Below are 21,498 nucleotides of genomic sequence, written 5' to 3'. Positions count from 1 at the left end.
CCTGCTGCCAATTGTCTACAGGGTGACAGGAGTCATTGGAAAGCACAACTCCTCTTTCTCCCATTTAACCTTTATTGTGGAGAAACAAGAGACTGTGTATGTATATGACCTAAGCAAGTGAGCAAGCTGAGTTTTCCCAATGCACAGATACCCAGATTTTTATTTGCATAACATTTCATACAAGAGCAGAATGTTCAATGAAAGGATATGCAAATTAAAAATGAAATTGATAGTTTTCACCCTCCTAAGAGTGAGGGTGAAATATCAGTTAGATTTGCAGTTGGAGAGACTTGGGTTCAAATTACAACTTGCAGCTTCTGTTTAATGAAGTCCAAGCTCCCTAGCCAGGGTACCAACTTGATTTCAATAGCAACAACATTATTTACTCTAATGGCTATTCTTGGTTGTCACACAAGCACATTACATGAAGAAGCTGCCCAAATGCCTATGGTTTCAACTCTTGTTATAATGTTGTCTGCTACCAAGTATATACCTATAGACTCATGGGGTATTCCTTATTTTTGATTGACAAAGAAGGGAAGACTAGAATCTGGTTTACTGATGGTTCTGTTGTTATGCAGATACCACCCTAAGTGGACAAATGAAACATTAAACCCCTTTCTGTGGCCACCCTAAAAGAAACCCACGAAGGGAAATCTTCACAGTGGACAGAACTTTGGGTAGTCTACATGGTCATACATTTTGTTTGTTAGGAGAAACAGACAGATGTGCAATTGTTCACTGATTTGTGGAATTTAGCAAATGGATTGGCTAGAGGGTCAGGGAATTGGAAAGAGAATGATTGAAAACTTGGTGAGAACCACATCTGTGGAAGAAGAATGTGAATTCTTCTTTCCAAATGGGAAAAGGATGTGAACATGCTACTGCACCATGTAAGTGCTCATTAAAAGGTGACTTCAGAAGAGGAGAAATTCAATAATAAAGTATATAGAATGAACTTATGCTATTGACAGTCAACCTCTTTTCTCAGCTATTCCTGGCATTGGCCAATGGACCCATGAGAAAAATGGCCATAGTAGCAGAGATGTAGATAATAATACATAGGCTTCTAATCACCAAGCCTGACCTGAGTGCCAGATCTACCAACAGCAGAGACAAAAAATAAGTCTCTGCCAACTTTATATGCCCCAGTACAGGGGAATGCCAGGGCCAAGGGGTGGGGGTGGGTGGGTGGGGGACTGGGGGGGGGGAGTGTATTGGGGACTTTTTGGATAGCATTGGAAATGTAATTGAGGAAAATACCTAATTAAAAAAAAATTAAAACTGAGAGACACTTTCACTACTATGAAAGCTGTCAAAAAAAAAAAAAAAAAGTCTCAAATACAGTACCACTGACCAGGATGACCAACCAGTGACCTGTTAAGAGGTTGACTATATTCAACCACTTCCTGCCTGGAAAGTATAACTTTGTCCCTGATGTAGTAAATACTTATTCAGGTTATGGATTGCCTTTCCTGAATGTAACGCTTCTGCCAAGACTACCATCTATGGACTTACAAAAGGCCTTGTCCAACATTGTAGCTTTCTACACAGTATTGGTTCTGAGCAAGAAACTCACTTCATGAGTATGGAATCCACTGGTCTGACCTTGTTCCTCTCTATTCTGAAACAGCTGTGCAGGTAGAAGTATGAAAAAGGCATTTTGAAAACACAATTATGGCATCAATTAGGTGTCAGCATCCTAGAGGGCTGGGCTGTGGTTCTCCAGAAGGCAGCATATGCTTTGAGTCAGCTTCCAATATATGGTATAGTTTCTCCCATAGCCAAGATCCACGGGTCAAGGAATCAAGGAGTAGAAAAGGAAATAGTTCCACTCACTATTCCCCCTAGTGACTAGGGAAACATTTGCTTCCTGTTCCCACTACCTTAATTTCTGCTGGCCTATAACTTTTGGTTCCTAGGGGGCCACTCCTGCCAGGAGTGACAGCAAACATTCCATTGAACCAGGAACTCGGACATCCCCCTGACCACTTTGGGTTTCTTTTGTTTGCTTGTTTTTGCTTTGTTTAGGTTTGGGTTTTTGTTGTTGTTTTGTTTTTTATTGAATATTTTCTTTATTTACATTTCAAATGTTATCCCCTTTCCCAGTTTCCCTCCCTCCTGGAAACTCCCTATCCCATCCTCCCTCTCCCTGCTTCTATGAGGGTGTTCCTCTACCAACCCAGTCAGTCCCACCTCCCTGTCCTCAATTCCCCTACACCAGGGCATCTATAGAACCTTCATAGGACCAAGGCCCTCTCCCCTTATTGATGCAGGACAAGGCCATCCTCTGCTACATATGCAGCTGGAGCCATGTGTGCTCCTTTGTTGATGGCTTAGTCCCTGGGAGTTCTGGGGGAGTCTGGTTGGTTGATATTGTTGTTCTTCCCAGGGGTTCCAAACCCCTTCAACTCCTTCAGTCCTTTCTCTAACTCCTCTATTGGGGATCCTGAGCTCAATCCAATGGTTGGCTGCAAATATCCACCTCTGTATTTGTAAGGCTCTGGCAGGGCCTCTCAGAAGACAGCCATATCAGGCTCCTTTCAGCATGCACTACTTGGCATCCACAATATAGTGTCTGGGTTTGGTAACTGAATGGGGTGTCTAATGCTTTAAGCCAACAGACTGAGAAAAGAATAATAGTGATAGGAAGAGTGGCTGATCCTGATTACTTTGGGGAAATTAGGTTGATTGTGGAGACAATGGAAGTAAGAAAGATTATATCTGGTGTGCAGGAGATCTTTTAGGGCATTTCTTGGTGCTTCTATGTCCTGATATTAAAGTCAATGGGAAACCACAAATACCTAATCCAGACAGGATGGCAAAGGGCACAGACACTTCAGAAATGAGGGTATGGGTAACTCCTCCAGGCAGAGTCAAGACCTGTTGAGTTTCTTGATGAGGGAGGGGGAAAAATGGAATAGGCTGTAGAAGATAGTTTTAAATACCAGCTGAGGTCTCATAACCAGTTAGAGTAATGAGCATTATAGTTGATATGGGTGTTTATGTCATATTTTGTTAAGAATACAGTTGTACAGATATTTGTGTTTTCTTTCCTCAATTTCTTTGGATACAAAATCAACTAAGGGAATATCAGTGGTTATCATGTTTAACTTTGAGATATTAAGAGAATGTCTGTCAAGTAGCATTGCCACCTATTCTAAATTTATAATTTGTAATTTATTTGTATGGTGGTATTTGTGATTATATGTGCGATAGTTATATCATGTTTAGACATTAAGACCTGGCTATTGTTTTCATATGGAAATTAATCATTATGCAAGGAGATATGATTGTGTGTTGAGTTGACAAGGGTTAGACTTGTGATAAATATTCTTATTTGTAAATTTTACTATATCTGGAATTAACTAAAGCCAAAATTGGAAAGCACATTTATAAGGGAGGGATTATTGATGAATTTGAAGTAGGAAGATCCACTTCTAATCCAGAACTTTGAGGTAGGAAGACACAACACTTGAGATCTCGAGTTGGGAAGACAAAACTCCAGATCACATGTACTGGGAAAACTCCCTTCTAATTTTGCTGGAAGCTAATATGGAAGAAGGAAGATTTTGTCCTTTTGCCTGCTTGCTTTCTCAATGTTAGCAAGTGTATTCTTCATTGGCATTAGAGCATACTTCCTCATGGTTCTAGCATATACTTAAGACCAGATAAGACATCCAACACTGTGGACTGAGCATGACAGCAAGCACCATTCTTCCATGACTTCTGCATCATTTCCTGTCTTCGGTATTCTTCCCTGTTTGAGTTCCTCTCCTGACTTCCTTCAGTGATGAACAGTGATATTGAAGTGTAAATCAAATAAACCCTTTCCTCCACAACTTGCTTTTTGGTCATGGTGTCTCATTGCACCAATAGTAACCCTGGGACACTTACCAAGGGAAATTGCTAAAAGTGAAATAAGAATACTAGGAAATGTAAATCATCATTATTACTGACGCAAAAGAATAAATCAAATGACTCCCTTTTCTTTGATCACCTCTAAAACCAGAAAATTTTCATCTAAATAAACTAGAATCTATAACACTGTGATATTGCCTAGAATTTTCAGAGAACAGTCACAAGACTGATTTTGTTAATGATATATAAAATGGGGCATTTCACTTTCTGAAAGCCAACCTAGTTTATGTAATACTCGCCAGACGATCCTTGAGATTCTCATCAGAATGGCTTTAATTTTGAAGTCCAGATGGAAAGTTTTTGAAATGTAACCCTGTGGTTAATTTCTTCAAATTAGGAAAGTTTTCCAGTAAGAGACAGGTCTTGCCTGACCAAATCCATTTCCACGAATCCTTTGCGAATCCTGTTTCCTTAGAAACGACTGTTGAGGGCCCCCAATGGAGGAGCTAGAGAAAAGACTCAAGGAGCTAAAGGGGTCTGAAACCCTATAGGTGGAACAACAATATGAACTAACCAGTACCCCCAGAGCTCGTGTCTCTAGCTGCATATGTAGCAGAAGATGGCCTAGTCGGCCATCATTGGGAAGAGAGGCCCCTTGGTATTGCAAACTTTATATGCCCCAGTACAGGGGAATGCCAGGGCCAAGAAGTGGGAGTGGGTGGGTAGGGGAGTGGGTGGGGGAGGTTATGGGGGACTTTGGGGATAGCATTTGAAATGTAAATGAAGAAAATACCTAATAAAAATTTAAAAAAAGAAATGACTGTTGAAAACATTGCTGGAAGTGTATCAATGGTTCTCCACTTGTTAGAGAAGATGGCCTTGAATTCGCTGTGTACACACCAGAGATGGCTGATCCCTCTGTTCTCAGATTTCCTGTGGGGCCTCTGTCATATTTCACTCCTTGATGTTATATGAATCCAGACTTCTCCCACTCTGCCAAAAGTCCTGGCTACTCCAGAAGTTCAGATAGAAAAAGTATTAGCACAAGGTATACCTGGGCTGCACAGCAACACCTCACTTCAAAATAAAAGTATCAAAAATCTGGGGATGTTAATCGGTGGTAAAGCAATTTCCTAACATAGACAAGGCCCTCAAAAGAAATAACCATGTAACCTTAACCCAAAGAATACAGATAAACACCTGTGCAAGGAAAAAGTTGCATTTGTCTAAGCTAGATAACAGGGCATTGTGAATGTGTCTACCTTTTAAACACTGATTTACATTTTAATTATCATAGGCCTTTTTTTTGGGTATAAGATAGGCCGTTATTATGCTCACTTTGGTAGCATATCTACTAAAATTAGAGAAACACATTGAAGACTAGCAAGGATGCTGTTCAAGGGTGATGCATACATTTCAGAAACAGATCATGAAATTACCTGAACTTAATGTATTGAAAATCTATTCAACAAAACTATAGCAGAAAAGTCCTCAAAACTAGAGAAAGAAAAAGGCATGAGAACACAAGAGGCATTTAGACTCCAAAAGGTTGACCACGGAAGGGCCTCTTTATTGTATACTGTAATCAAGATGGCAAAAATACAAAGAAAATAAATACTATAAAAGCTATGAGGTAAAAGCACCTTCATAGCTATAAAGACAAACACATAAAAATAATATAAGGTTTCTTGTCAGTAGCCCTAAACTCCAGGAAGTTATGAAAGGTAAATAGCAAACCTTTCAAGCAAATGCTTTTATAATTCAGATTGCTATGTCAAGAACATCAGTCTTTTAAAATTGATAGGGAAGTGCTGGAGAGGTTGCTTAGTTACACAGAGCTCTTTCAGAGAACCAGAGTTTGGTTCTCAGCACCCACATTGTGTAGCTCACAACTACAACTGCTTGTAATTCCACCTCTGAGAGGATCACCTCTATCTCCTTCAAGAAACTGAACAACACACACACTTTAAAAATAATAAAAATAAATCTTTTTAAATAGACAGAAAATAAACAAATTTCAAGATAAGTACAAACTGAGGGAGTCCAGGACTCCCAACCCAGACAGCCTGACAGAAGATTCTCTCAGGAGCACGTGTATGGGGGAGAGGGGTAGGATTTCAATATTTCAGTCACTCCTGCACAGGAAATAACACATATTATGAGAGAAATAAGTAGAAAAAAATGAGAGATAAAAGGAGTATGCCATGTTTACAACATAATAAACCAGTAAGTCCATGATAGAAATTGGGACGAAAGTAAAGATCAAACAATAACCCAAACAACCAGAAAAAAAGTTCTCCAAACTAAAAAGAATGTGTCTTTATCTCTCAATAGTAACTTCAACTGTAAATGACCTGAATTCACCAAGCATCTCCATCTTTTCAAATGCAGCAACTAACTGGACTGAAAAACAAGATCTAGATTTTTGAAGTCTTCAAGAAGCACACCTCACTGGCAAAAAAATAGAGACAAAAATAAAAATAAAATAAAAAAGTCAAAAGAGATATATAATGCCACTACATATTAATAAGGGAAGAAACTATCAAGATGATATAATAATTATAAACATATATGTAGTGAACATTGGAACACTACAAAATATAAAACCACCCTAAATTATCCAATCAGTAAATGGCCTAATGAACTCAATGGACAGTTCTCCAAAGAGAACATACAAGTCACCAGAAAGTTGCCAAAAATGTATTATTGTGCATTCTTCCTTAGCCATCAGCAAAATGTAGATTAAAAACTGCTATGGAATTTCATTTCACATGTCAGAATGGCTATGACCAAGAAAACAAATGACAGCTAATCATAGCAAGGATGAGAGGAAAGAGGAATCTGTATATATTATTGGTGGGCATGTTAACTGGTTTGGCCGTTTTAGAATTTTGTGTGGAGGTTCCTCAAAAAAACAAAAATAGAGCTACCACATGCCCCAGCTATTCCATTCCTGGCTATATATTCAAAGTTCTCTATTACCCTACTATAGAAATACATACACATCCATATTTATTGCTGTAATGTTCATAATAGCTAAGAAAAGGGACCCAACTTGAGTTGTGCCTGCTATCAAGTAGAAAAATGTATTTTTATACATGATGAAAATTTTCAGCTGTCAGGAAAAATTAAATAAGACATTGTTAGGAAAAGGATGAAACTGGAGAGCTCTATGTTAATTGAAATAAGCTATATTTTCTCTTCATGAAAGAGAGAGAAAAAACTCTGTGTGTGTGTGTGTGTGTGTGTGTGTGTGTGTGTGTGTGTGTGTGTATGTTTATATCTGTGAGCTTGAATGTATATGTGATAATCTGAGAAAGGAGGCATGCAATGGGAAGAAAAAAATTTTAAAAAGGGAGAGGAGAAGGAAAAGAAGCAACTGAATACCTATGACATGAAAACACAAATTAAGGGACTGGAGAGATGGCTCAGTGGTTAAGAAAACTGACTGCTCTTCCGGAGTTCCTGAGTTCAATTCCCAGCAACCACATGGTGGTCACAACCATCTGTAATAGGATCTGACTCCCTTTTCTGGTATATCATTGACAGCATGCTCATATACATAAAATAAATAAACAAATCTTTAAAAGATGTTCAGAACTCAAAGTGAAATGGGGAGAGGAAAATTGGAGAGTCCAGTAGAAAGACAAGCCATCAAGTGAAGGGACAGTCAAAACTGACCCAGAATTGTTCCTGTCTAAAACAAACTGCAGGGACAAAAATGGAGAAAAGACTAAGGGAAAGGAGGCCCAGTGACTGGCCCAGATTAGGACCCATCTCAAGAGGAGTCTCTAAGGCCTAACACTGTTACTATGGTGTGCTTACTATGTTACTATGTTACTATGGTGTGCTTAAAGACAGGAGCCTAGCATGGCTGCCCTCTGAAAGTCTCAGCAAGCAGCTGAAGGAGTCAAATACAAACACAAACACCAAATCAACAGACAGAAGCCAGGGACCCCTGTGGTTGAATTAGGGAAAAACCGGAAAAAGCTGAGGAGGAGGGTGACCCCATAGAAAGATTAGCAGTCTCACCTAATCTGGATCCCCAAGATCTCTCAGACACTGAGCCACCAACCAGGCAGCATACACCAGTTGATATGAGGCCCCTGACACATATGCAACAAAGGACAGTCTGGTCTGGCCTCAGTGAGAGAAGCACCCAACCCTTAAGAGACTTGAGGCCACAGGAAGTAGGGAAGTTCTGGTGGGATGGGGTGGAGGATTGGGGACATCCTCTAGGAGAAGAGAGAGGAGGAATGGGATGAAGAACAGGAGGGTGGACCAGGAGAGAGATAATGACTGGACTTTTAAAATATATATATATAGTAATAATAATAATTTAGAAAATTAAAATAAAAAAAGAAGTTGGGTGCTACCTGAGGGAAATAAGAGGACCCTCAAGTAGGGACAGAGCAATAGGGATGAGCCTTGGGGAGAGAAGTAAATCAGGACAAAGTAGCATGACATAAATGTATAAAAATGTTATCCTGGTACCTATTTTCTTGTATTCTGACTTTAAAATTAACAAAAATGTGCTGTTATTAGCATCATTGCTACTGCTTTGGAGTTTGGGAGGAATTATTTTATAATTTATCATTTCCTTACTTTGCTAGATGACAAAGCATGGTAGTGTGAAAATACAATAAACATAAATCTCACAGTCTTCAAAAACGTGTTCATTCTAGAATCTCATTTCCTTGGAATCTCATATTTATATCTTTTTTATACCTAGAAAAATATTTTATTCATCCATAGACTGGTTTCATTCTGACTTTATAAGCTAAAGAGCTTATATTTGATCATTTTCCAATCTTTCTCTTCGGATATGCTATTTCAAAACATTTACTGTTTCCGTTTTACATACTCTATTAAATTTTTAACTGCTAATACTTTTATTCTCAAGGTGACATTAGATTTTTCTAAGATTTATAAGCTAAAAAAAACTTAAGGCATTTCATTTTTTATTCAAGATAAATCATAACTCATTACTTTTGGATATTTTAACTACCAATGTCTTGAATTTTGTTAACTAAATCTGGATGTAGCGTATGCCAAATTATCTGAATTTGGTGACTGGCTAACTGGCTGGTGGGGGAGGGGTGCATGGATGCATGGGTAAATAGATGCATGGGTGCATGGGTGGAAAATCAAAAACAGAATAAGGTAGCTTATCATATTCTCCATTGAAAGATTTACTTATGACAATACCTCAGGAAATAAGTCAATCTTAGTTGTTTGATAGCCAAATAAAATAAGTTCATATAGATGGTTCTTTGCTGCCTACATAATCACTGATACTATTAGACTACCTCAAGATGTGATCGAAAGAATGTGTAAAATCAATATAGTATGGTTTTCCAAAGCCTCTCTTCTCTATAAAGACAACCAGAAACTTATGAAAATTTACATGTCAAGGTTTAGTAGAATTCTAGAAACTGAAGAATATTTTACTGCAATTAGGAAGAATATTTCTTTAAAAACCTGTCTAAATGTCCATAAGAATAGCAAGCATTAATAGTCATTCCATTCTGCCTAGTCCCATCTCCCCATCCCCAGCTTTGCAAACAAACTTAAAACTGAAAACCAACATTCCACAGTACTGTGAAGTCAGCAGTCTGTCAGTCACCATAGGGAACAATGTGGGCCCCTTCTAAATCTCTTTTCCAGAAACCTGCTATGGTTTAACTGTGCAATAAAAAGACCCACTTGAAAACTGTCATCATTTGACCAGGCTCAGAGTTTACCCAATAATAAGCTTACGTATGCACAGTGCATTTGATAAAAACAGTAGAGTCTGAAAAGTAAAATTCCCAGAAGGCTGAACCTAAAAGACTGCGGGCTGATGGGAACTTCAGGAACTGTAGAGAAATTTTGGTGCAGACCCAGTCCAAGGTTCTCAGACGCCGTTAGCCCCCTTCATAGCCATTCACTGCTCACCTCGGTGTCTGTCCTAACATCCTCGTGAGTATTGAATGAAAGATTTCAAGATATATTAACTAAAGAGACCATTAACTTCCACCAGCCTCCGAGCTAAGAGATCATTAGATCACGCATGACATTTGTAGCTAAGATTTCTCCAAGTTGATAATATCTCCCCTCTCCATGGTATTGATGCAACCACCAATGTATTTTAAAATGGGTTTTACTTATGATTCACTTTGTTCTATTACTGTTAAACCGTTATAACACTAATTCCATGTTAGACCATGGAATTTGGAGTAACTTAAATCCATGTTCACAGACTATAGTTACTCAGAATCAGCTTAAAAGTGAAAAAACTCACATCCCCTTTGAGGTAAGAACTGTGTATTCCAAGGAGTCTTTTATTTTTATTTGGTGTGTGTGTGTGTGTGTGTGTGTGTGATACTTTTATTGTTGATATTTAAACTGTCAAAGCAAATATTTGACATCACAGCAAACAACAGGCTAGCAAAAAAGAACAAACAAAAAAAGAATCTGGGAAATATAATATCTATTAAGCCTTTGAAAAGCTTCATATATCCCTGGTAATCTGGGGACGGATGGGGGAGGGGTGGCAGTTCTTGAATACTTTTCATAACCTTCGCTTTCAGTGTGCAGAGGAAATACCTGCAGGAAACTAGAAGATCTGCTCTAGAGCCAACTTCGAAGTTCAAAGCAGGAGAATGACATAGCTGAATTAAAGAATAACACATTCACAGAGTCCAGTCTACTGTGAGAATCTAGGTCTAACTGGTTCCAGGCGTTTAACCTCTGTTCAATCATTAGCTGGCAATTAAAGCAAGTGAGCAGAAACTTCTGAGACCACATACAACAGATGGGACAAAATGAGTTCAGGGTGTTACTAAGCAAACAGTAACAGAGAAAATAAACTCTTGGAGATGAAAGAATTTGATTAAGAGTTGCCAAATTAAATTATTCAAAATACCCAGCTTTGTTTTCTTTGATTTTGTCCTTTTTTTATTAGATATTTTCTTTACTTACATTTCAAATGTTATCTACTTTCTTTGTTTCCCCTCTGAAAATCCCCTATCCCTCCCCTCTCCATCTGCTCACCAACTAACCCACACCTGCTTCCTGGTTCTGGCATTCCCCTACACTGAAGCATCGAGCTTTCAGGGGACCAAGGGCCTCTCCTCCCATTGATGACCTACAAGGCCATCCTTTGCTACATATGTGGTTGGAGCCATGGGTCCTTCCATGTGTACTCTTTGGTTGGTGCTTTAGTTCCTGGGAGCTCTGGGGAACTGGTTAGTTCATATTATTGTTGCTGCTATGGGGTCACAAGCCCCTACAGCTCCTTGGGTTCATTTTCTACCTCCTCCATTGGGGACCCTGATTCAGTCCAATGGTTGGCTGAGAGCATCCACTTCTGTAACTGTCAGGCACTGGCACAGCCTCTCAGAAGACAGCTATATGAGGTTCCTTTCAGCAAGCACTTGTTGGCATCCACAACAGTGTCTGGGTTTGGTGACTGCATACGGGATGGATCCCGATGTGAGGCAGTTTCTGGGTGACCTTTGCTCCTGTCTCTGCTCCACATTTTGTCTTTGTATCTCCTTCCATGAATATTTTGTTCCCACTTCTACGAAGGACTGAAGTATCCACATTGGTCTTCCTTTTTCTTAAGCTTCATGTGGTCTGTGAATTGAATCTTGGGTATTCCGAACTTCTGGGCTAATATTCACTTATCAATGAGTGTATACTATGTGTGTTCTTTTGTGATTGGGTTACCTCACTCAGAATGATGTTTTCTAGTTCCGTCCATTCACCTAAGAATTTCATAAATGCATTGTTTCTAATTGCTGAGTAGTACTCCATTGTATAAATGTACCACATTTTCTGTATTCATTCCTCCGTTGAAGGACATCTGTCTTCTTTCCATCTTCTGGCCATTATAAATAAGTTTGCTAAGAACATAGTGGAGCATGTTGGAGTATCTTCTGGGTATATGCCCAGGAGTGGTATAGCTGGGTACTCAGGTAATATTATTCCCAATTTTCTGAGGAACCACCAAACTGATTTCCAGAGTGGCTATACCAGCTTGCAATCTCACCAGCAATGGAGGAGAGTTCCTCTTTCTCCACATCCTAGCCAACATCTGCTGTCACCTGAATTTTTGATCTTACTGGTGTGAGGTGGAATCTCAGGGTTGTTTTGATTTGTATTTCCATTATGACTAAGGATGTTGGCCATTTCTTTAGGTGCTTCTCAGACATTCCGTATTTCTCTGTTGATAATTCTTTGTTTAACTCTGTACCCCATTTTTAATAGGGTTATTTAGTTCTCTGGAGTATAACTTCTTGAATTCTTTGCAAATATTAGATATCAGCCCTCTATCAGAAGTAAGATTGGTAAAAATCTTTTCCCAATCTGTTGGTTGCCATTTTGTTCCATTAACAGAGTCCTTTGCTTTACAGAAGCTTTGCAATTTTATGAGGTCCCACTTGTGAATTCTTGATCTTAGAGCATAAGTTATTGGTGTTCTGTTCAGGAAAATTTCCCCTGTTCTCATGTGCTTGAGATTCTTCCCTATGTTCTTTTCTATTAGTTTCAGTGTATCTGGTTTTATGTGCAGGTCTTTGATCCACTTGTACTTAAGCTCTGTAAAAGGAGATAAGAATGAATTGATTTGCATTCTTCTAAATGCTCACTGCCAGTTGAGCTAGCACCATTTGTTGAACATGCTGTCTTTTTTTGCACTGGATGGTTTTAGCTCCTTTGTCAAAGATCAAGTGACCATAGGTGTGTGGGTTTCTTTCTGGGTCTTTAATTCTATTCCGTTGATTTACCTGCCTGTAACTGAACCAATACCATGCAGTTTTTATCACAGTTGCTCTGTAGTACAGCTTCAGAGATGGTGATTTCCCCTAGAAGTTTTTTTTATTGTTGAGAATAATTTTTGATATCCTGAGTTTTTTGTTATCCCAGATGAATTTGAAAATTGTTCTTTCTAACTCTATGAAGAATTTAGTTGGAATTTTGATGGAAATTGCATAGAATCTGTAGATTGATTTTGGCAAGATGGCCATTTTTACTATATTAATTCTGCCAATCCATGAGCATGGGATATCTTTCCATCTTCTGAGATCTTCAATTTCTTCCTTCAGAGACTTGAAGTTTTTGTCATACAGATCTTTCACGTCCTTAGTTAGAGTCACACCAAGGTATTTTATATTATTTGTGACTATTGTGAAGTGTCCTTTCCATAATTTCTTTCTCAGCCTGTTTATCCATTGAGTAGAGGAAGGCCACTGATTTGTTTGAGTTAATTTTATATCCAGCCACTTAGCTGAAGTTGTTTATCAGGTTTAGGAGTTCTCTGTTGGAATTTTTGTTGTCACTTAGTTATATTATGTGCAAATAGTGATATTTTGACTTCTTCCTTTCCAATTTATGTATCTTTGACCTCCTTTTGTTGTCTAATTGCTCTGGCTAGGACTTCAAGTGCTATATTGAATAGGTAGTGATAGAGTGGCCAGCCTTGTCTATTCCCTTATTTTAGTGGGATTGCTTCAAGTTTCTCTCCATTTAGTTGATGTTGGCTACTGTTTTGCTGTATGTTGCTTTTACTATGTTTAGTTATGGGCCTTGAATTCCTGATCTTTCCAAGTCTTTTATCATGAAGGTGTGTTGGATCTTTTCAAATACTTTCTCAGCATCTAATAAAATGATCATGTGGTTTTTTTTCTTTGAGTTTGTTTATATCATCCCGGCATCTTTGGGATGAAGCCTACTTATTCATGATGGATGATCATTTTGATGTTTTCTTGGATTTGGTTTGCAAAAATTTTATTGAGTATGTTTTCATCGATATTCATAAGGGTAATTGGTCTGAAATTCTCTCTCTCTTTTTTTTTTGTTGGATCTTTGTGTGGTTTAGGTGTCAGAGTAATTGTGGCTTCATAAAACAAATGGGGTGGTGTTCCTTCTGTTTCTATTTTGTGTAATAGTTTAAAGATTATTGGTATTAGGTCTTCTTTGAAGGTCTGATAGAACTCTGCACTAAACCCATCTGGTCCTAGGTTTTTTGGTTGGGAGACTATTAGTGACTATTTCTATTTCTTTAGGGTTTATGGGACTGTTTAGATCATTAATCTGATCCTGATTTAACTTTGATATCTGATATCTGTCTAAAAAATTATCCATTTCATCCAGATATTCCAGTTTTGTTTTGTATAGGCTTTTGTAGTAGGATATGATGATTTTTTAGATTTCCTTAGTTTCTGTTGTTATATCTTCCTTTTCATTTCTATTTTTTGTTAATTTGGATACTGTCTCTGTGCCCTCTGGTTAGTCAGGCTAAGTATTTATCTATCTTGTTGATTTTCACAAAGAACCGGCTCCTGATTTTGTTGATTCTTTGCATGGTTCTTTTTGTTTCTATTTGGATGATTTCAGCCCTGAGTTTGATTATTTCCTGTCGTCTACTCCTCTTGGGTGAATTTGCTTCCTTTTGTTCTAGAGCTTTCAGATATGCTGTCAAGCTTCTAGTGTATGTTATCTCCAGTTTCTATTTGTAGTCACTCAGAGTTATGAGTTTTCCTCTTAGCACTGCTTTCATTGTGTCTCATAAGTTTGGGTATGTTGTGGTTTCCTTTTCATTAAACTCTTTAATTTCTCTCTTTTTTTCTTCCTTGACCGTTATCATTGAGTATAGCATTGTTCAACTTCCATGTGTATGTGGGTTTTCCATTGTTTTGTTGCTATTGAAGACCAGCCTTACTTCAGGGTGATCTGATAGGATGCATGGTATTATTTCCATCTTCTTGTATTTGTTGAGGCTGGTTTTGTGATCAAATATACGGTCAGTTTTGGAGAAGGTGCTGAGAAGAAGGTATATTCTTTTGTTTTAGGATAAAATTTTTCTATAGATATCCATTAAATCTATTTGGTTCATAACTTCTCTTAGTTTCACTGTGTCTCTGTTTAGTTTCTGTTTCCATGAACTGTCCATTGATGAGAGCTGGGTGTTGAAATCTTCCAATATTATTGTGTGAGGTGCAATGTGTGCTTCGGTCTTTAGTAAAATTTATTTTATAAATGCAGGTGCCTTTGCATTAGGAGCATAGATGTTCAGAATTGAGAGTTCATCTTGGTAGATTTTTCCTTTGATGAGTATGAAGTGTCCTTCCGCATCTTTTTTAATAACTTTAGGTTGAAAGTTGATTTTATTTGATATTAGAATGGTTACTCCAGCTCTATCCTTGGGAATATTTGCTTGGAAAATGATTTTCCAGCCTTTTACTCTGAGGTAGTGTCTGCCTTTGTCACTGAGGTAGGTTCCCTCTATGCAGCAAAATGTTGGGTCCTCTTTACATATCCAGTCTGTTAGTCTATGTCTTTTTAGTGGGCAATTGAGTTCATTGATGTTAAGAGATATTAAGAAAACATGATTGTTGCTTCCTGTTATTTTTGTTGTTAGAGGTGGAATTATGTTTATGTGGCTATCTTCTTTATGGTTCATTAAAAGAAGATTATTTTCTTGCCTCTTCTAGGGTGTAGTTTCTCTCCTTGTTTTGGTGTTTTCCAATTATTATCCTTTGAAGGGCTGTATTTGTGGAAAGATATTGTGTAAATTTGTTTTTTGTCAGGGAATATCTTGGTTTCCCCATCTATGGTAATTGAGAGTTTTGCTGGGTATAGTAGCCTAGGCTGGCATTTGTGTTCTCTTAGGTTATGTATGATGTCTGCCCAGGATCTTCTGGGTTTCATAGTCTCTGGTGAGAAGTCTGGTGTAATTCTGATAGGTCTGCCCTTTGTATATTACTTGACATTTCTCCCTTACTCTTTTAAATATTCTTTTTTTGTTTTGTGCATTTGGTGTTTTGATTATTATGTGATGGAAGGAATTTCTTTTCTGATCCAATCTATTTGGTGTTCTGTAGGCTTCTTGTATGTTCATGGGCATCTCTTTCTTTAGGTTAGGGAAGTTTTCTTCTATAATTTTGTTGAAGATATTTACTGGCCCAGTAAGTTGGGAATCTTTGCTCTCATCTACACCAATTATACTTAGGTTTGGTGTTTTTATTGTGTCCTGAATTTCCTGGATGTTTTGCGTTAGGACATTCTTGCATTTATTTTCTTTGACTGTTGTGTCAGTGTTTTCCATGGTATCTTCTGCACCTAAGATTCTCTTTTCTATCTCTTGTATTCTGTTCATGATGCTTGAGTCTATGACTCCTGATCTCTTTCCTAGGTTTTCTATCTTCAGGGTTGTCTTCCTTTGTTATTTCTTTATTTATTCTATTTCTGTTTTTAGATCCTGGATGGTTTTGCTCATTTCCTCCACCTGTTTGGATGTGTTTTCCTGTAATTCCTTAAGGGATTTTTGTGTTTCCTCTTTAATGGTTTCTACCTGTGTTCTCCTGTATTTCTTTAAGAAAGTTGCTTATGTCCTTCTTAAAATCCTCTATCATCATCATGAGATGTGATTTTAAATCCAAATCTTGCTTTTCTGGTGTGTTGAGGTATGCAGCACTTGCTGTGATGGGAGAACTGGGTTCTTATGATGCCAAGTAGCCTTGGTTTCTGTTGGTAATGTTCTTGCACTTGCCTTTTGCCATCTGGTTACTTCTGGTGTTAGATGGTCTTGCTGTCTCTGGCTGAAGCTTGTCCTTCCTGTGGGTCTGTAAGCCTGTGTCAGCACTCCTGGGAGACTAGCTCTCTCCCGGTGCAACCTGTGTATATAGGTCTGTATATAGCCTCAACTCCCTCAACTCCCTCAACAGCCTCAACTCCCAGGTGCAGATGGCAACCAAAAGAATCCTTTCCCAGCTGCTCCACTGTTGCTGTGCCCTGTAGTTTGTTTTTTAAGAAAAATTTACAAGACCTGCAGAGGAACAAAACTGTTTGACCCAGACCCAGGGGTAAAAAACAGTCAGAGTTATAACACTCTTCAACTTTCAGTTGAGTCACGGTCTAAGTTGAAAACATGTCAAAAATGTATTTAAGTCAGCTAAACTTCTGTAGCTGATCATCTTTGCTTGCCTTAAACATACTCAGAAAACTTAAAGTAACCTACAGTTGGGCAAAATATAGCACAAATCCTGTATTACAATAAAGTACTATAATATCTATTGAATGCTATTGTGAAAGCCTATGCCTATATTACTGTGAGAAAAATCATTTTCTCCCACTTCTGATGAGATGAGAATATCTGACAATAGGAACAGGGACATTGGCATTTGGCAAAGGTCTAATAGGCATACTATTCTTCAGGAAGGTATCAGCTTTTGACTATTACATAGTATGATTCTCCTTTTCATTTTGTTTCTTTAAGTGAACAAGAGCATCCTCTACCTGCTTGTCAACTCCACCATACCCCACTATTGAAAGCAGGAGATGTCATCACCAGTTTATTATCCTTGAACTTCCTTTATGCCTTGGATACATATTACTAATCCTATATCTCCCTTCTTCTTTCTTCACTGGGTTTAATCATATCCTCACTGGAAATGCCTTCAGCTTCTATAGGCTGAAGTTTATGACTATCCTCGTCATCAATGTCCCAACTCAAGCTATTTCTTAATCATTGTTTTACTATTTTATCAACCCCAAAAAAATCTTGGCTAAAGCATTTGAATATGTCTTTAAAACTTTCACTCAAATGTCACTCATATGTGAATTTTATGTGGTTTCTTCCAATTCTGCATTAAGACTTTGGGTAGGCTTTAGAACAATGAACCTGTCCAAAGATCTCAGACCATTTTAACAGATTCAGGAGCTTCAATACCCCACAAACCCCCTTGGCTTGAAGAAACTGACACTGTTCAGCCTTGGACCATTGATTAAATGTGGTAGTTTCCAGAAGCAAATACACATCTTCATGAGGATACAGATGATTGACATGCCGTGGAAGTCCTGAATCATTGTATAAAATCAGAAGAATTTCAAAGAGAGTTATTTTATCTACAATATTCTCTTGCTTGTAGAATGAAACAATTCAAAGCCAATCTTCAAAGAATGAAGATGTCATCTAAGCTTTCATGTTATGGAAATAATAATGTAGGAACGGGTAAATGTCACATTTTTCAAAAGGTCTGGTTCTCTCCAAGTCCTAAATTATTAAAAAGCTTTCATTTGAACCCTGTAACATTTTGACCCAAAAGCAGCATGACATAGTCTTTGAATGCCTTCAGACTTAAAACCATCTCAGACTATTGATGAATTTATATGTGCTATGACATATTCCCCAAGATAAAGCTTGTTTCCTCAATATTAACTGTTTCTTCTGGCAGATATTTCTCCTCTACCGTTATCCTCTGAGCTCTTTGTTAAAAGCTTCAGTACTTTCAATAACAACTCCTGCTTCCTCACCACCAATCTTTGTATTATGGAAAGTGTGCTGCCACTGGAAGTATGAAAACCATGTATGAAATTATCAATATTAGTGTTTATGTAAGATAGTCAGTATGTTCTTCTAGTGCATTCAAAGTACTTCTTACCATAGCTTGGATTATCACTAGAATATGTAATATTCATTACCTCTCTGGCTTTCCAGTCACACCGCAAATGATTTTTTTCTCATCATCAGTTGGTCCAGCTTTTTTCTCTGTGATGACAGTAGATTTAACTGACATAGATCATTTCTTTGCATCATCGATTCACTTCTCAGCCTTTACACAAAGCATCTTATATTATGGATTATAATCCCACATGGAGTTACATGTGCAGTGACATAATTTGGCTAAATTGGGGGAGAATCAGTAAGGAAGGGTACAGAAATTGGCCTCTCTAAGAATTTAGTTTAAAATCAAATGCATGTGATGAATCTCCTTTTATCATCAGTGCTCACCCAAGTTGCACTCCAAAGCTTCACTGCAGCCATGACTCCGTTCTGCACCCATAATGGCCTCACACCATGAACGCCAAAGCCATGCCCAAAGCAGCACAGTTCAGATTCTGAAAGACTATGTGTCACAAAGTTTTACAATTGACAGCAAGTCTTCTGCTCTTATAGAGAATAGCAGTAAAATTACAGAAGAAGAAGACTTGATATTATCCTTCTATCATTCTTCAGTGTGTATCAAACTAGTGTATATTCGTGTTATATTATGTTAAAATGTTGAGTTTTTAATTACTGTTTGAGAACTTGAGAAAAGCACACTGACTTTCCCCCAGTTCGTCTCATTGCCCACTCCACTCCTGTATTGCTGATATCTTTCTTTACTGGGGTGGTTTGGTTTAGTTTGATTTTTATTTTAGAATTGATAAAATATGATTGATTTATTATTATTAAATAAGTTCTACAGGCTGTATTAGAGTTTACTCTTGTTGTCTTATGCTTTATGGGTGTTGATAAACATATACTGGCCTGTATTCATCATTATGATATAATATGAAGTAGCTTCACTGCTGGAAATGTCAAGTTCCAGCAAATCAACCCTTGTTCACTCCATCCCTACCCTCAGGCCCAGCCACTGGCAAATACTGATTTCCACAATTATGCCATATTCTGACTACAGCAGAGTTGACCTCACACAGGCCTGACCTTCACAGACTTGCTGCCACCTGCGAGGTGATATGTAGTGTGATTCTTACATGTCTTTCCACACTTTAATTGCCTTCTGTTTTTCTTTCTTAAGTAATGATCTGAATGTATAGACCTGTGACTATTTTCTTATTCATTCCCCTGTCGAAGACTACTTGGATTGCTTCTTTGCATTAATAATTATGAATAACTCTGTGCATAGAGGAAGGACTACTTGAGTTGCTCACTTGAGTTTCATCAAAAAATTCTTCAGTGAATTTTGACTTCAGATTACACAGATCATCCAACCATACTTATTCAAATCAGTGTTCTCAGCAATGATAATTAGAAAATCAAAATATTAATCAACTGAAAAATGTTCAGTGTGCCCTGTATCTTGCAGTATCAAATATTTATCCAGGATTTGTGTGTGTGTGTGTGTAAATGTAAATGAGCACATCTGTTCCATCAGTACACAAATTTCCTTTTATCTTTAGTAAAAGGCAAAAACATACCTGCATGAATTGTTTAAATAACTTTCTTTATGATTTATTATTGGTAAATGCTTGATTTGTATACCTTTTTTATTCCTGAAGGCATATAAAGCTTTCCTAGACAGGGTTATGAAAGGTAAGACTTTAAGCAGCCTTACTTTAGGTTGCTGAAGCCTGTGAATTGTAAAGTTCTAACTAGCATGTGATGGGTGCTCTTGACTTGATGCCTTCACATTGGGCAATTATCTTGAGTTTCATCTCAAGAGTAATTACTGCCTACGTTTTCTTCCCACTCAAAGAAGGAAACGGATGAACACGGTGGGATGTGAGGATACAGCACACAGTATCCCCAAGCACTGGCTTACAAAGTGTGGGCTGTTCTCAGTCATGCTTGCTTGGCTAACTGAGCACTGTGGCTGCCAAGCAGCCTAAGATAACATTGTACATCAGATTGCTAGCCCAGAAAAAGATCAAAAGTTAAAACACAGTTTTCACTTAGTGCATCACTTTTGCATCATTATGAAATTTTAAGAGTTATAAGTTGGGAACCATCCATAACTATTTTTGAGAAAATTTATTAAGCTGACTAAAGTTATCAGAATTACCTGACTAAATAAACTCATTCTTTGGTGTATACTTTAAAGAACTAAAGAGACTTTGTCAATCAAATCCAGCTCATAGTAGTGTCACATCATTCACACCCCACCCCTGCAGACCCCCTACTCCTCTGCCTGGAAGTTCTGCCCTTTTCCTTCCTGCCAGAGAGATTAGCCATATGATCTTTATTGCAACCAATTAGTAGCAAGATACCCTCTGATATAATTCTAGATTACCTTTAGGCAAGTAAGGAAGGATGAATATTTACAAAATAAAAAAAAAACCAATGAAGGGTCATAGAAATGATAATACTATAGTCCTGCCAGCACCTAGCTCCCCGACCTGTAATACAGAATTAACAATTGAAAATACAAAGACACACCTTCACACAATATAAAGAAAGGTTACCCCACCAACAGAACAAACACACAAGCACAGGTATGATATGCTGAAATCTTCGAGGAGCACTCTGCCACATGTAGATAACCTCTGGCAAACACTCCCTCCAGGCACACCAATGCTAGGAGAGTCCAAAGCAGGAAGATGGTCAGTGGCTTAGGTACAAAATGGAGATGGTGAGGGCAGCAGTCACAGTGCCAGTGACTGCCCAACAGCCACTGCTGCTTAGTTGATAAAATCAGCGATACCTTAAGGAATAAATGTCCAAACTGTTTATTGTGGGCCAAGAATGTAGGAGAGCAGATCAGAGCACTACTTCAAGACCTGATAACCTGAGCTTGATTCCCAAGACCTACATGGTTTAAGAAGAGAGCTCACTCTCACAAGCTGTCTTCTGGCCTCCTCACACACCTGTGTGCTGATGTGCATGCATGAGCATAAATAAGCAAGTAAGTGTAATTTATAAGTTAAAGTAAGACTTCTCAACCTTACAAAATCAATATCCAATTTCTATAAGCTTAAAAATAAAAATGTAATTGGAGGTTGTCACATTTGATGAAAAACAATTCTATTATCATGCAGTGCTTGAATAAACCAAGTATTAGTGAATTAGACAATTTTAACTTAATTTTTCACTGTCATTAGAGGCACTATTAAATGTGTGGAATTTTTTTCAGTAGATACAAATCATGAAGT

The 21,498-nt window shown here is 37.9% G+C and overlaps 1 non-coding gene across 1 annotated transcript; it reads left to right on the top strand.

The window, feature by feature from the left end:
• Positions 1–5,191: 5,191 nt before the first annotated feature.
• LOC115030698 (U6 spliceosomal RNA) lies at positions 5,192–5,298 on the top strand. The gene has a single exon (XR_003836298.1). It is a non-coding gene; the product is annotated as a U6 spliceosomal RNA (small nuclear RNA).
• The last annotated feature ends 16,200 nt before the right edge of the window (positions 5,299–21,498 follow it).

The sequence above is a fragment of the Mus caroli genome, unplaced genomic scaffold (genome assembly GCF_978045245.1).
Source record: "Mus caroli unplaced genomic scaffold, Mus_caroli_1 scaffold_3, whole genome shotgun sequence".
NCBI classification, from domain to species: Eukaryota; Metazoa; Chordata; class Mammalia; order Rodentia; family Muridae; genus Mus; species Mus caroli.
This window is presented reverse-complemented; position numbering and strand designations above follow the sequence as displayed.